The sequence below is a fragment of the Toxotes jaculatrix genome, chromosome 9 (assembly GCF_017976425.1).
Source record: "Toxotes jaculatrix isolate fToxJac2 chromosome 9, fToxJac2.pri, whole genome shotgun sequence".
Classification (NCBI taxonomy): domain Eukaryota; kingdom Metazoa; phylum Chordata; class Actinopteri; family Toxotidae; genus Toxotes; species Toxotes jaculatrix.
The window spans coordinates 10759265-10773635 of record NC_054402.1 but is presented as its reverse complement, the minus strand read 5'-3'; the positions used below and the strand labels follow the sequence as shown (position 1 = coordinate 10773635).

Genomic DNA, 14371 nt, shown 5'->3' with positions numbered 1-14371 from the left:
CAAACCACAGCAGGGCTACTTCACTGGTGTGTTTATGACCAGGAAACTGCCTGACAACTCACATACACAGCTCTCACAAACTCCCTGCAAGATGGACTGATCCATACTCATATGTGTCCACTTATGAGACAAATAAAAATATCAAGCTAATATAAATAATCATAAATTGTGAAGAGAGGATAAAAACTCATGCAGATAACATTTCTAAGCAGTAAGACAAGAGAGCAGCCGCAAGCAACAAACTATCAGCTCACTCTGGGAAGAGGATTAAAAGCACTAAGCTCACCGTTTTGGCAGGAAACCCTGAGATGGTGTGCTAAGTGGGTTAAAGCACACCCCAAGTCTCATAATCGCCGGCCTCCCCCTCCTCCTCCCTCCTTCTCCCCACCGTCTGCCAAAATCCGCCGAGGGGAGCATTTTCGAGTCCCACAGAATACTTGGAGATGCCGAGTTTGAGGGAGTGAGATTAAATGGAAAAGACGTGCACCAAAATGTGAACATGCAACTTCATGTGGACACGACCGAGCATCAGAATTACACAGGACAAAAGCCGAGTCTTTCTTGCCCTGGGGAGGGTATTCATCTGTCTTTTACAAGGGTCTGCAGCTCTTCCTTTCACACCCACTCTAATGTGTGTTTTCACCTCTACCCCGCCCTCCCGTCTCCTTCTGTGAGGGTACATTCTCACTGTTTGTAGAGCTCAAACTTCACATCTGTGTGACTCTTTTCATTAATCTGTATGAGCTCAGCAAAAAAAAAAAGAATACATCTGGAATCCACACTGAGTCCCTTGCCAACGCTTGTAGGCACACATACAAACACATACACCCCCTCACCCTACCCCCACCCCCGCCCCCACTTCTCGCACAACGTCATCAGCCAGACACTGTGGTAACATGAGTCTATAGTGAAACTGTAGTACTGTAGCTCAGTCCCAGGCCCCAGAGAAACCAGGCACTGTTTGCCTGCAGGACTTTGACTAGTGAGAGCAAACAGAGTACAGTCGGTCCATTGAGACTGAGCTGAAACAGAGAGCTGCAGAAAGCACTATACAAACTGACGCTGTGAGAAAAGAGAAACACATAATGCACCCACAAAGCAGGGGAATTAAACCAGAGCAAATAGCAACAGAAGCAAATCTCAAAGATAACTGCACACTGTATGTTTGTTAAGATGCATGCATAAAAATAAAACAGCGTCCCTGTCCACACTTTTTGGCCTCTAGTCTGCAAGTGCTGGACAGGAGTTTTCAAAACCATCTCGAAAAGGTGCTTGGGATTTCTTTCAACCCACTGATCATAATTTTTGGGGCAGTTGCTAAAGAAATTAATCCTCCAAAATAGAAATTTAATTCTATCGCCTTTATGTCTCTGATTGCCAGAAGCCTGATCCTTCTTAAGTGGGAGGATGAAGCGACACCCACCTATACCCACTGGATAAGGGATCGAATACAGTTTTTCCAGTGAAAGAAGATTAGAATCACTCTGGCAGCCATTCATCACCCATGCAGAGAATTGCAAGTTGGATATCAAACTCTGGATGAGGTCTTGTGAGGATGTGAAAGCTCCTTAAATATGCAGAAAACTGACAATATATCTGTTAATTCATTATAAAGGTGTGTCGTGATGTGACACTATCGTAGTTTTTAAAATTTGCATATTTACCATTAACTATTCTTACACTTTTCTTACGAGTGTCAAAAAATAGAAATGCATACCCGTGTAAAGGCTTTACACACACACACACACACACACACACACCTGCAAAATGAGAGGCAGGTGGTGAGCACAGGTGAACACTATTATAAAGGGGGGTTTGTCTCCACTGAAAGAGGATTACAGAAGCAAGGTGTGGTTCCTTTTAACTCACAGTAGCATTGTGTGTGTGTGTGTGTGTGTGTCTAGGATTAGCCCATTTGAACACCCCATTATAGAAAGTTTAATTGGAACACAGGACCTGTCTGAAATTCTGTTAATGCCTTCCTTTCAGGATCCAGAAGTCAACCTGGACCTATATTAAAACCTGTTTCCCTCAAAACCAACCAGGTGATTTTAATGCTAAAGTAGCAGTGATACTTTATGCATACTTTACTTACTAGTTACTACTTACTAGTTTTCAGGTTGCAGAATCGATCGCAAAGGGAAGGTGAGGGGGACTTTCACACGCCAACAGAGATCTCAGCCCCTCAAAAATATCTCAGGCATCTGTACAGACAGCGGCATCTCTGAAGTGGTATTTGGCCAGTAATAACAGCCGAGTGGAAGGTGTAACTGCTCCAACCAGCCTCAAATGAAACTCCAACAGAGGGGCTGTACCAACACATCACCATCATCACTTTGTTCAAACTTGGCTGAGGCAGGGATGGTGTGAAGGTCTACGCGGCTGCCACTTTGCTCATTCTTTACCCTGCGATCCAGAGTCATCACTGTCCAGGCTTGAACTAGAGCAGAGTGCTGTCACAACAAGCTAAATCCAGCCAGAAGTCGTCTCGCTTTCTCTCTGTGTTTGGTTTAAAGCGTGGCGTGAGTCCAGGGTGTGGTTCTACAGCCATGCATGCACTCACGCATGCATGTGCACCCACACTGTGCTGCACATGTGCTCACAGAAGCATACACTGGCTTACTTGTTTTCCAGGTGCAGACAGTTGTGGTGTGGAGTGAAAACATTTGACTAATGACCAGAAGTTTAGAGAGAAATATATGAGAAAAGGGAGGAAAGGTGAAAAGAGGGGAAGAGGAAAATCACTACTTGTTGTTTTTTACATTTTGGTTTTTGAATGTATTAAATAGATGAGAGGCACTGGGATTTAGAGGCACTGGCAGATTTGGTGCCTTTAGACAGAGCTAGTCTAGCTGCTTCCCTCTGCGTCTTTATGCTAAGATAAGCTAAATGGCTGGATCCAGGCTCACCTAACTCTTTGCATAAAAGGAAACAAGTGTATTTCCCAAAATGTCGAACTTTTTCTTTAGAAATTGTGAAGGGAGGAAAAAAAAAACCCACAGCTTCGAGGCTCCCCATGGGGCTGCCAACATTCCTGTCAAATTCAGACGTGGGAACCACTGGAAAAACACACCCCTCTGTCGACAACTGTGCTTGTGAGTGTGTACATGCACGTCGGGGGGGGGGGTCTGCCGTCGTTGCATGGCAGAAATGTGCTTAACGGATACAGCCATGTGTGCACTGAGGTGTTTGGGCTGAGAGCAGCGACAGAGTTCATGTCTGGCAGAGAGGTTGCCTAAGTGCACGTCTGAGACAGAGGAGGAGGGAGGCGTTTGAGCGTCTTTCAGGCAACAAAGTGGGTCAAGCGAGTTTCAACCAGGGACGGAGTGATAACAGTGACCTTCAGCACACACACAGGCAGTCACCTGGTAGCTGCTGTAAAGAGACAAAAACGTCCTCTGTGTCCTGCCTCCCTCTAGTTCTAAACCTTTTCATGTTGCATCTCTTAATTGTACTCATCCCAGCAAGAGGAGATCTGCTCCATATACACAGCCTCTCAAGAGACAACCACACAACAGACTGTGCATTTCCTCCGCACATTCATACACAATACACCCTTGCTCTCTCTCCAAGGCTCTCACCTCTCTCTAGGGGGAATTGAATCACATTCACATACTTTTTATCGACACTGACTTCCACTATGTTTTGTTCTCCTTTCTTTTACTTGCTTTTGATTATCAGTGTTATTTCTCAGGTGATGCCCTCATCTGACACACTGAACCAGACAGATTATCTAATCAGAGCTTGGCTGCAGAGGTCATGGGGAAAAGAGGGCGAGAGAAGGGAGGACCCATCACGGAGCTGAAAGAGGAGAGGGAAGTACACAGGCAACAGACCTCCCTTTTGGCCTCTCCCTCTGTCTTTCCTCCTGTCCCTCCTCCCCTGTCAGGCCATTTCTCTCCCTCTGAGTTATCAGCTCATCCGTCTCCCCCTCTCCCACGATGATAACAACCTCTGCTGTTGTGTGGAGCAACACCCAAACTTCTGTCACTTCCTTCTCTCCTCCACTGCTCTCTGGCTTACTCCTGTGGGACAGTTAACAAAGCTGTCACTGCTGCACACACTGAAGCCATGAAACACACACACACACGCACACACACACACACACACACACAAGCAGAGACACTCAAAAGTTGATGAACAGCTGTTTTTATCACTATCTTAGCCTACAACAAATAATTACACACTGAGAAGTGATGCTTACGATGTTTGTCACATGCTGTACAGGAGCAGTTACCATAAAGTGGTAAAGTGTCATCCATCACTTACAGCAGTGTTGTGCATACTCTGGAATCAGCTGGGCAGCAGCCAAGTGTGCATAGTGGAATTACCTCAAACTGAAGACCAAATACAGTCAAAAAGCTAAGCATTGCAATGCAAGTGTTTCAAAGGGTGGCATCAGCAGCGCTAATTACAATAGTACTAATTTAATCGGGCACTTAAACAGCACTGGAAGGCATACAAGTTCTCACATGTAGTAACAGCTCAGGAGACGTCTGCTCAAGCTCAGCATAAAAAGCCAAAAAAAAAACAGAAGACATTATATGTATAGTGCTGGATGAACAGAGGCTTTATTGGAGAAGTAGGAGCCACATTGTAGTTTCTTGCTCAGATCTACCATTTCAGGCATTGTCCTCATCCAACTACACAGAGTAAATGAAATGCTTTTGGAAGAAATGTGATCATAGTTAATTTCACTACACAAGTCAGCACTTTATAACTGCTCTGTGCTCTGTGTGACTGAACACTGAATAATTTTGACTTATATAGCCATAGTATAAACACACAAACAGAAACACAAACTTGCAGCGCATTGGAAACTCATCAAGATCTTCAAAAAACCCCAAAACAAAACAGCTGTATACTACGTTTCTCAGAAATCCCCTTACGTCCCTCTTATAGAGCAGACTTAACTTTTTATCTGCACTGCCCTGCCTCAGCGACAGCATAAACACATTAGCATACCAGAGTCTCTCTGTGCAGAGTAGACCAAATGAACTTGTGTGGAAATAGCCCGCTAAATAGCCTCCATCCCAGTATCAAATCTGATTTGGAAATGAGGAGGAAAAAAATGCACATTTTGATACAGTACCATAAAAAAACTGGGCCAAGAGGCATTCATGGAATGACCACATGCTATACTCAATTAGCATTAAAACAATGGCTCCACAGTCAGCAGTCATAGCCCAAGATCTGAGCTGTGAACAGAGGGAGGGAGAGGCCATATGTATGTATGCATGCATGCCTGTCTGCACACACACCACAAAATGAGGGAAAAGAAAGAAACACTGACTTTTAACGTTGTTTCATGAAACATTTCACTTTGAGATGGAAGAAAAAGAAACTTAAAAATGTCGCCCATTCCCACCCCGACTCATACCTACCCAAATGAGGTGGTGTATGCATGTGCATAGCTGTCTGTCTGTGTTTTAAAAAGGACATGCCGGTCACTAAAAGTAAAACATCCTGAGAGACAGAGGAAGGGGGAAACATGCAAATCTATCTGCACGTTTCCTGATGGTGTTTGCTGTTACGCCCTTTTATCCAACCTTTTTTTTCCAGGGTGCAGCTGGGGGCAGTGTGGTTCCTCTCCAGAAACTAGGATGAGCTAATCTTAAACTATCCCAACAATGAATGAGAAAAGAAAAGATAAGAAAAGGGATATCAGCTGCATACTAGAGACTAACAGTGTAACATTTGCAAGGAATGTTTTTAGTCATGTCCTGTGAACTGGTCATTCGTCTTAGTGGCTGATCTCTGCAGTGTAAGGCAACTTCTCTCCCTGATGCCTAATGCCTGATTCATAGCAACACTCATCTCCACCACACACGCATACTCCTCCATACTCACTCACTTCCTGTCCAACAGCTTGACCTCCAACAGGCACCACAGAGAGAGCCGACGATCGCCTCCAAATAAAATACAGATGGAATTTCACATAAGGTGTCTGGGGACTACTAAGAAGCTTTTATTGCTCTACAGAAAGAAACACAAATGTGGTCATACACATACATTTCACGATGAAGAAATGACTCACTGTTCAGACGTAGCAGGCTTTTCTTTAAACACATTTAAACAAAAGAATTGTTAATTTTTAGCCAGTCAGCAAAAAATCGAAATTGTCATAGGCGTTTTCTGCCATTCTGCAAATTTGTCAATCGTCAGCAAATTATCAGCAACTATTCTTACAATCAAACAACTGTTATTGTTATTTTTTAACCAAAAAATTCCTTTCCAGCCTCTCAAATGTGAGGATTTGTTTGCATTTCTGTGTTGCATATAACAGTAAATGGATTTTTTAAGAATAATACGACAGTCTTAACCCAAACATATTCAGTTTACAATGACATATGACAAAAACAAAGCAAATCTTCACACTTGAGGAGCTGGAACCAGACGGTTTTGGGTGTTTTTGCTTTAAAAAAAAAATCACTGAAACATTTAATCAACTATAGCTGTAGTGCAGCCTAAATATTCTGTGCTGCGGCTCAGACTAAAACAGGCGTAGCGAGTGAGCTTATGGCTTGACAGGTGTGTGATGGTCAAGCTCATGTGTATGTGGGGCACACAAGGTTAATTTACTCCTCCTCACTGCATAAAAACAGATGGAGACAGAATCAGCTGTTTCTTAATCCAGTCATGCAGGATTTCCTCTTTCCATAACATTTCTGCCATGACAGAGCTCTTTGTGGAAACACACACACATTCGCACACAAATATACCACCTGTCAACCCTATGTGTGAAGTCTCAGTTAGGGACAGATATGAAGCAGGTGTAACAAAACGCTCTTCCTCTTAAAGCAGCAGACAAACTCAACTCCCAAGACACAAGAAGGAAGAAGAATAAAGACATTACAGAGAAAGGTAGCGGCTGCCCCCCTCAGCTCCACGACAATTCATGTTAATGGTTGTGTGTCTGAATGCTTTGGAAGTCTCTAGAACAAAGTCTGTCCCCCAGAGATCGAATACGTGATTTGTTCTTCTATCATCAACAGTGCCTTACAGCAACACCGCTGAAAGCCCATTTAACATCATCAGTCCCTTTTGAGAGAGGCATATAGGCCAGAGAGAAACATTATAAAAGAGGCAGAGTAACGGATAAGGGCTCTTAATGTTATGGAGATGAGCACATTCAGTACTGTTCAAGGACTAAGCAGGCCTATAGCGAGTTATCGCATTGAATCCTACCCGTCATAGTCTTGGATTCAGCGTGAGAATTAAAAAAAAAATTTTCGTACATGCTTGTCTGTGAAAATCTTCAAAGTTTCCTCTACTTCAGTAAACCCAGATCCAAGTATTCAAGTTTAAACTCACCACCAGACAGGGCTAAGCATGTCCATTTGTAAATCTGTGGAGTAGCCTCCACTTTAAATTGCTAAATGGAGAGCCATATACAGGCCTGTGTAAATCACTGTTTATGTACAACACTTTGTCAGGCTGTCTAAATGCTTTGTAGCCAATGTATACACCTCCTATAACCCTGTCAAAGGCTTAGTGTTAAGTCCAATAACCCTGTTTAAGTGTTTCGTGGATGGATGGTGTGGCTTTTTCTCTCACTCTCTCCCTCTGCTACCAACGCTGACCAGGGGGAGGATGCAGGCAAACCTGTGGCAAGAAAGACCTCCTCAACATCTGTGTTTATCCTCAAGCTAAAACCAACAGGCTATATTTACCCCAGTCAAACATAGAGAGAGGAGTCAAGAGAAGAGAGATGCAGCCCGGGATGTAGCCTCTGCTACGTCTGCCAGTCCCATTCTGTCTTAAACGCAAACTGAGAAGACCCTGTCCTCTGAGAATAAGACAGAAAGTGCATTGCTAACGGCAGGCTGCGAGCCCATTTTGGACATTAACACACAGGACTGTGATTCTCTGATTCATCCTCTCTCCTGATAAGAAGACACAGATTGGTAAACAACACCTTGAGGGAATTTGACCTCTGAGGGAGAGAGCAGGAAAGAGAGCGGAGGCGGGCTTGATAGATCAACTGCCTACCTAGCAAATGTTTTATAGCTGCACAGAAGGCCGTAAAGCACAGATTCATTTCAGGAAACATGGGGTGCTCCTCTTTCTGTAAATCTCTGACCTCTTGACACTGTCATGCATGCTGACTTACGGATAAGACCCTCAAGGGAGGCAAATACATCAAAGAGAGTAGGGACGGGAGGTGTGGGCGGCAATACTGCTGGTGGTCTGATGGTGTTTCATCTTTAAATGTACACCTGCACTCTGACTAATACACATGTATGACGCAGCTCTACTGAACACACACTCAACCATGGTTTTATCCATTTACGTGAGACCACTGTCACATGCCTTGAATAAAAGTAAAATGGGTCCCGCACATTATTATACTATCTTGGTTCCGGCCGGTATACTGTAGTCTAACACTGTAGTCCCATACACATCACTACAGAATTTCATAGAACTACACTATATTACATAATAATCAAAGAAAATTTTCAGCTCTCTCTCTCTGCATACATGCTGGCTCTCGCCCACACAGTGAGCTCCCAGTTTCTGTTTTGCTCTCTTTCTGACTGTCTCGTTAGACGAGTCTGATTTCGTTTCAACATCAACAACATAGATCTAGGTGAATATTCTGATTTGTATATGTTATTTTAGTCTATAATCTTTTATTTTATATCAAATGTAATGATATGTTAATTTACTTTAATTTTTGCAGTCTTTTTAAATGTTTTTTTGCCTTCTTTTCTAATTTCTTCACCTTATGCAAATATGTTGATTCTGTTTTCAGTCTTAGATCATGTGTTCACTCCAAATAAGAAAGTTTGATTACTGTGTCAATGTATTGACACAGTATATCAATATTTGTGTATTGGTGTATTGGTGATCTGCAGGGTGACAGTAAAGGGAAGTTTTTAACTGAGTGCTACAGATAAAAAAAAAAATCTCACATAAAAGTAACATTGAAATAAAACTGTCAACGCAAACAGAACCACCTGCTCATTAGAGCAAATTCCTGTCCCGAATCCATTCAGCCCTGGTTGGGCGGAGGCTGTGATGCAAGGTGTAATGATGTGTGGCTCAGATTAACCACAGACATTGGTTTAAGCTGTGTCACAGTGTTGGTTTATAAGGAGAATAAACCAACGGTATGAGCCAGCAATAAACGGAGGGAGAGCAGTCTGAAGTGCACCTCAATAAGAAATTAATGTCTGTAGAGTGTAGCAGGAAAGTCAGCTGACGAAGCCTCAACTCTATAAACTCAAGTTCAAGACAATACTACATGTTCAGCCCCCTAAAACACACATGTACTCACACACACACGGCTGTCACTGTGCACCCTGACACAGACCAGATGGCATCCTTAGCCTAAGGTATCGCACTCCCTCTCTGTGACCTATGAGGATACTCCCAATGATTGTGATGCATGTTGTTTGAAGTGCTTGAGAGTGTGTGTGCGTTCTTGCACACACTGTGAGAACACACAACTGTTCATTTCTATTAAGCTTTATTTAACTAAGACGCCTCCAAGGATTAAACAGAAACCTGGCAAGAGACTTCTCGTTCTAAAATTACAAACAGCAGGAGGGCTGCCAAGGTGTTGTGGTTGGGGAAAGGAGAACTCTAACCCGAGCTGGTGCCAAAACACGATCTCTGCCGCCTTAAAAACACTGTAAGAGACCGTCTTGGAAAAACCCAAAAGACTGACTGTGACTGCATGCTTGTGTGTAAGTCCCTTAAAATAATAATAAAGGAAAGGGGGGAAATCAACAGCTGATGAGTCACCTCTACCAAGGTTGTACATGGTGATTCAACAAAATGTTTACAGGTGAAATAAGTCTGGTGGCCAACATTCAGCTCTCTTTGAAGATAGGATCCTTTGTTCCTGCAGCTGTCTGCACTAAAGCTACAAAATAAGTAGCAGAAAATATGAGATGCTTCTCAAGATCACAGACTGTAAGCAATTGTTATCTCACACCGAGTGGAGCCAACTACAAGCTGACTGTTGGAGGGACTTTACAACAATGTGACGTGGGTTATTTCAAAGTTATGAAATGAGAATAGATAAGCAAGGATAATGTGGCATCATTGTAAAAATATCTAAACAAATCTACTTATACACTTATTATGGACCTAGCGGTACGTTCCAAAATTGTGTTTGCAGCTGATCTTGCGGATGGAGATTTTCTCAAACCCTGAGGTATCACAAGACCAGTGTGTCTGATCCAAGTATCATTGAACAGGACACATAACTTCTGTTTATTCCATAATTGTAGCGCGCTTTGGATTGTCAGCTAACAATGTTCCGCATCCATAAATAGCTACCCAGCTTATTTTTGCTTTTAATTTGTAACATTTTCAGACATCCGTGGATGGAAATTTCCTCTTGGAAACCATTAACAGAGAGTACTGACTGACTCTCTCAGTTCTCTTCCCAGCCTTTGATGATAAATATAAACTGGATTTACAATTTGGAGAATCATGTCATTACTATTCAGCATAAACTTTACACTTCCGAACTGTACTGACTGCATTCAAGTCTGATTTGCTCTCAAACTGAAGATAAAGTGCAGGAATTCCCCATTGTACAGCAAACAGTGTGCAGTGCTGTGCTCAACACGCACTGTTACAGCCATGGACGGATTACTGGATGGGCCTACAGGCACAGGCCCAGGGTCACCCTGGACCATAGCTGCAATATGAAGTGACTGCTAATATATCCTGTACTACAAGATAAACCGACAAGAAAGAAACAGAAAATTACTATAAAGGCACACACACATACACACACAAAAATGCAAAACAGCCTCAAACGACCAAAATGACACTTTAAATCTGTAGTTCTTGCTCTTATATAGGAGGGTGGGGGGGCTTTTAAATGTCTGTGCCAAGGGGCCCAGTGTCTCACAATCCGTCCATGGTTACAGGCATTTGAACAGTACCATAACCAGTCTGAGACACTTGTTCATTCTCAGATTTTCCCTGGCAATAATTATTCCATTAGTTCCAGATGGGAGACAACCAGAGTAAATGATGCCCAGAATATGTGCTGTGTTGCCATGCTCTGCTGCTCTAGCACGACAGATCCATCATCCTGATCCTCGACGTGTCATTTCCTGAGGGCTGGGGAATACAGCAGCAACACGGGGGCTTTCTATGAAAGCGAGACGACACGGCGAGGCATCATCACCTCCTCATTGAGTATACACACATACACAGATATCTACTATGCACTCGCAAATCCTGCGCACTGAGTACACACGCTTTTTGACAGCTGAACAGAGTCTGCATGTCCAAACAAGCAGGAGCACGATCAATCCTCCTTTTATCACCACGATTAAAACATGTTGCACAACCTATCACGACAAAACCAGTGGGATTCACAACTACTGCAAAACTCCTACCACAAAAAAAAAAAAACTGTGTGTAAAACAATTCCCATGAAGCTCATTCTGAAACAAATCTCCAGCCAGGCTCAACTTCCGATTGCAGCACAACTACTCGAAATTCAAAGCTCGTCCAGGCTAACTAGCTGGCTAGCTGCGCTCCCAAACAAAGCTCCCATTGTCTGGAACTTGTAGTTTTACCGTTTTCTCTTGGCCCTCACAACTGTGATTAACTCAGGTACGAAAAACTACAAATCCGAAGTCTGCAGAGCACTACAAGCATGCGCACTGGAACCATTAATGATGAGGAAGGTTGTGGAATATTTTGTGGCTAATAAATCTTTGCGGGTAGCGGCGTATTTGAAGGTATAAATCCACTCTGTTGAATGGCTGGAGGTCGAAGTGGAGCCGGCGTGAACGGCTCCAGGTGGGAGTGAGCCTAAAGGCTGAGCCGTAGTGAAGCGGCTGCTCTCTGCATTGAGTGAAGTTGGTCGGCTCGGTGCCTCTCGGCGTTTGCTCGCTAACGTTTAGTTCACTCGTCACTTTTCAGCGCTTTTGAATCGCCCGCACTGTTCAACTAAAACTGTTCACAGAAAACCAAAAGAGCACACACCTTACCTAACGCTGCCCCGGTGTTTCCGCCCGGCTCCTATTCCGTTAAAATTATTCTCCAGACATTGTGGAAACACTCGCTGACCGACGGCCGACTGTCTGTTCACCGAGCGAGACGTTGCCAAGAATGCTCAACCGACACCACGGCGGAGCTGCGCCCGCACTCACTGCGCCTGCGCGGCTCCGGTTGGTGCAGCCTACTGATAGTAACACACAGGGGGCAGCATATTACTACTACTACCACTGACTGTGGGCATACAGTGTCTACAGTACATAGACATTCAGAGGTTTATAAGGTACACATGGCTAAAATGAATGCAGCGTAATCCCACCTTCATGACCTTTATAAAGGAGCTGTTGATTCAACTTTATGGTCATTTTGGAGGTTGCAGTTTGTGCTGCTGATGAACTGTATGGGCAGGTGTTTCTATTATCATGTCCGCTCCGTTAATATCAGTGACGGTAGGTTAAATAACAGTAGAAGTCCCAGTTTAAGGCAATGCAGTTAATCGGAACCACAAACTACGTCCTCCAAAATTAGCTTCTCTTAAACAAGTGCGCAAAAAATAACTGGCTCTAGGTTCTCAGCAGTGAATATTTGCCATTTTTCTCAGTTTTCAGTGACAGTAAACTCGTTTGTTGAACATATTTTGTATTATTAAACTGCATAAACAAAGTAACTAGAAACCAAAGCTACCAAATAAAGTAGCAGAAAACAGAAATACTCAAGTGAAGTACCTCAAAACTGTACTTAAGTAGGTCTTGAGTAAATAAAGAGTAAATATACTTACATTCCATCAGTGGAGAGAGCTGTGTTTTACTGTGAATATTAAAGGCACAGGAAACTACATCTTAATATAATTTTTTTAAAACAACATTTTAGAAGTATTCTGTATGTTTATCATGCTGTATGATCAAATTTTGACTGCATCTTCACAAATTAGTCAATAGCGCAACCTTGTGGTCCCTAAACATAATCACTCCTCTGATGCCAGTTGGTATTTGAAAATTCAGGTAAGTTTAAAAACTGTCGTGTAATAAATTCTGAAGTTTAGTTGATTCTTAAATATCATGCGTGCTACATGACCCAAAGAAATGCCTAAAACTACAAATTTGTTTGTTTGTTTTGTTTTATTTTTCCGATCCATCACAGAGCCCGGATAGCTCAGTCGGTAGAGCATCAGACTTTTAATCTGAGGGTCCAGGGTTCAAGTCCCTGTTCGGGCGAGCATTCTTTATGCTATTTCTCCATTGTGGGACTAATAAAGGTGTGTCTTATCTGATCTTATTCAGCCAATGTTGTGGCATCCACAATACAAACGGCAGGTTCAGATGCTGTTGAGACATATACAAGTGAGAAGCAGCATCATATTTATATTTTTATTATACAAAAATATTATTTTGTTGGATAAAAACAACTATCAAGGCAAAACGTAGCAACACATTAGGAGTCCCCCCCCCCCCCCCCCCCCCCCCCGTCTCACACACACACAGACACAGACACACAGACACACACACACGCACACACACCACCTTTTCACATTTGTATTAGACATTTGATTAATGGGGCAAAAGAACACACCAACCTGGCGCTGAAGGAGCTCACAATCTATAGGCTGTTCCAGGAGATCAGTGTTGCCGACTGGATCAAGAAAACAAAGAAGACAGATCAAAAACAGTGAAGACAAAGAAAAAACTACTGAGCCAGAGACTCACTGGCTGCAACCACAACAAAAACATGATTAATCCCAGCTACTCCTCACAACAAACCAAGAAACTTTTCACTTTCATCAACAATCTAATCATGTTTTGGGAAACACCCTGAAAACATCAGAAAATATCTCTGTGAATGTTCTCATTCATCCAGGTCATAGTTCTCTCTTTGAAAATTGAATCGAAGGCAACTGGACATATGTTTGTCTGGGAAGACGTTTCGCCTCTTATCCAAGGGGCTTCATCAGTTCATACGCATCGGTCTATCTAGTCCGCACTAGTCTGACGGACAGAAAATATCAAAGACAAAAGAAAGAACATTTTCAGGAACAAACTCATTTGTGATTTACCTGATTTCACGTCTCTGAACCAGATGATGGTGCTGATAATGTGAACGGCTGCAAGAACCAGTGATTAGAATGAGTTGAGACCCACAACAGAAAGGTTGCAGCACCCTGAACTGGAGGGTTGGAAAGGAGGAAAACAGAGACATAAAACACATGAATGAAAAACAAAGAAAACAAAGAGACACAAAATAAGATGCAAAATGGCCACAGGGAAGATTGGAGAGTAGTAAAATGCTTGAAATGCTGATGGCCTGAAGAAAGTGGTTTCTCCAAATAAACAAACAAAAAAAAAAAAGAAAAAGAAGGAAAAGATGAACTAAGAAGCAAAAAATGTTTGAAACCTTATGT

General features: G+C 42.8%; 1 protein-coding gene and 1 non-coding gene across 4 annotated transcripts in view; one reads left to right on the top strand and one right to left on the bottom strand.

Annotated features, from left to right (window-relative positions):
* sipa1l3 (signal-induced proliferation-associated 1 like 3) overlaps nt 1–12082 on the bottom strand; it is a 62729-nt gene extending 50647 nt beyond the window's left edge. For 2 of the 3 annotated variants that reach the window (XM_041045722.1, XM_041045724.1), the window contains exon 1: nt 11965–12082. The gene's annotated coding sequence lies outside the window, so the exon portion shown is untranslated. The remainder of the gene's footprint in view (nt 1–11964) is intronic. The other variant, XM_041045723.1, reaches the window with a different exon arrangement.
* Nucleotides 12083–13117: 1035 nt separating this feature from the next.
* trnak-uuu lies at nt 13118–13190 on the top strand. The gene has a single exon. It is a non-coding gene; the product is annotated as a tRNA-Lys (tRNA).
* Nucleotides 13191–14371: the final 1181 nt, after the last annotated feature.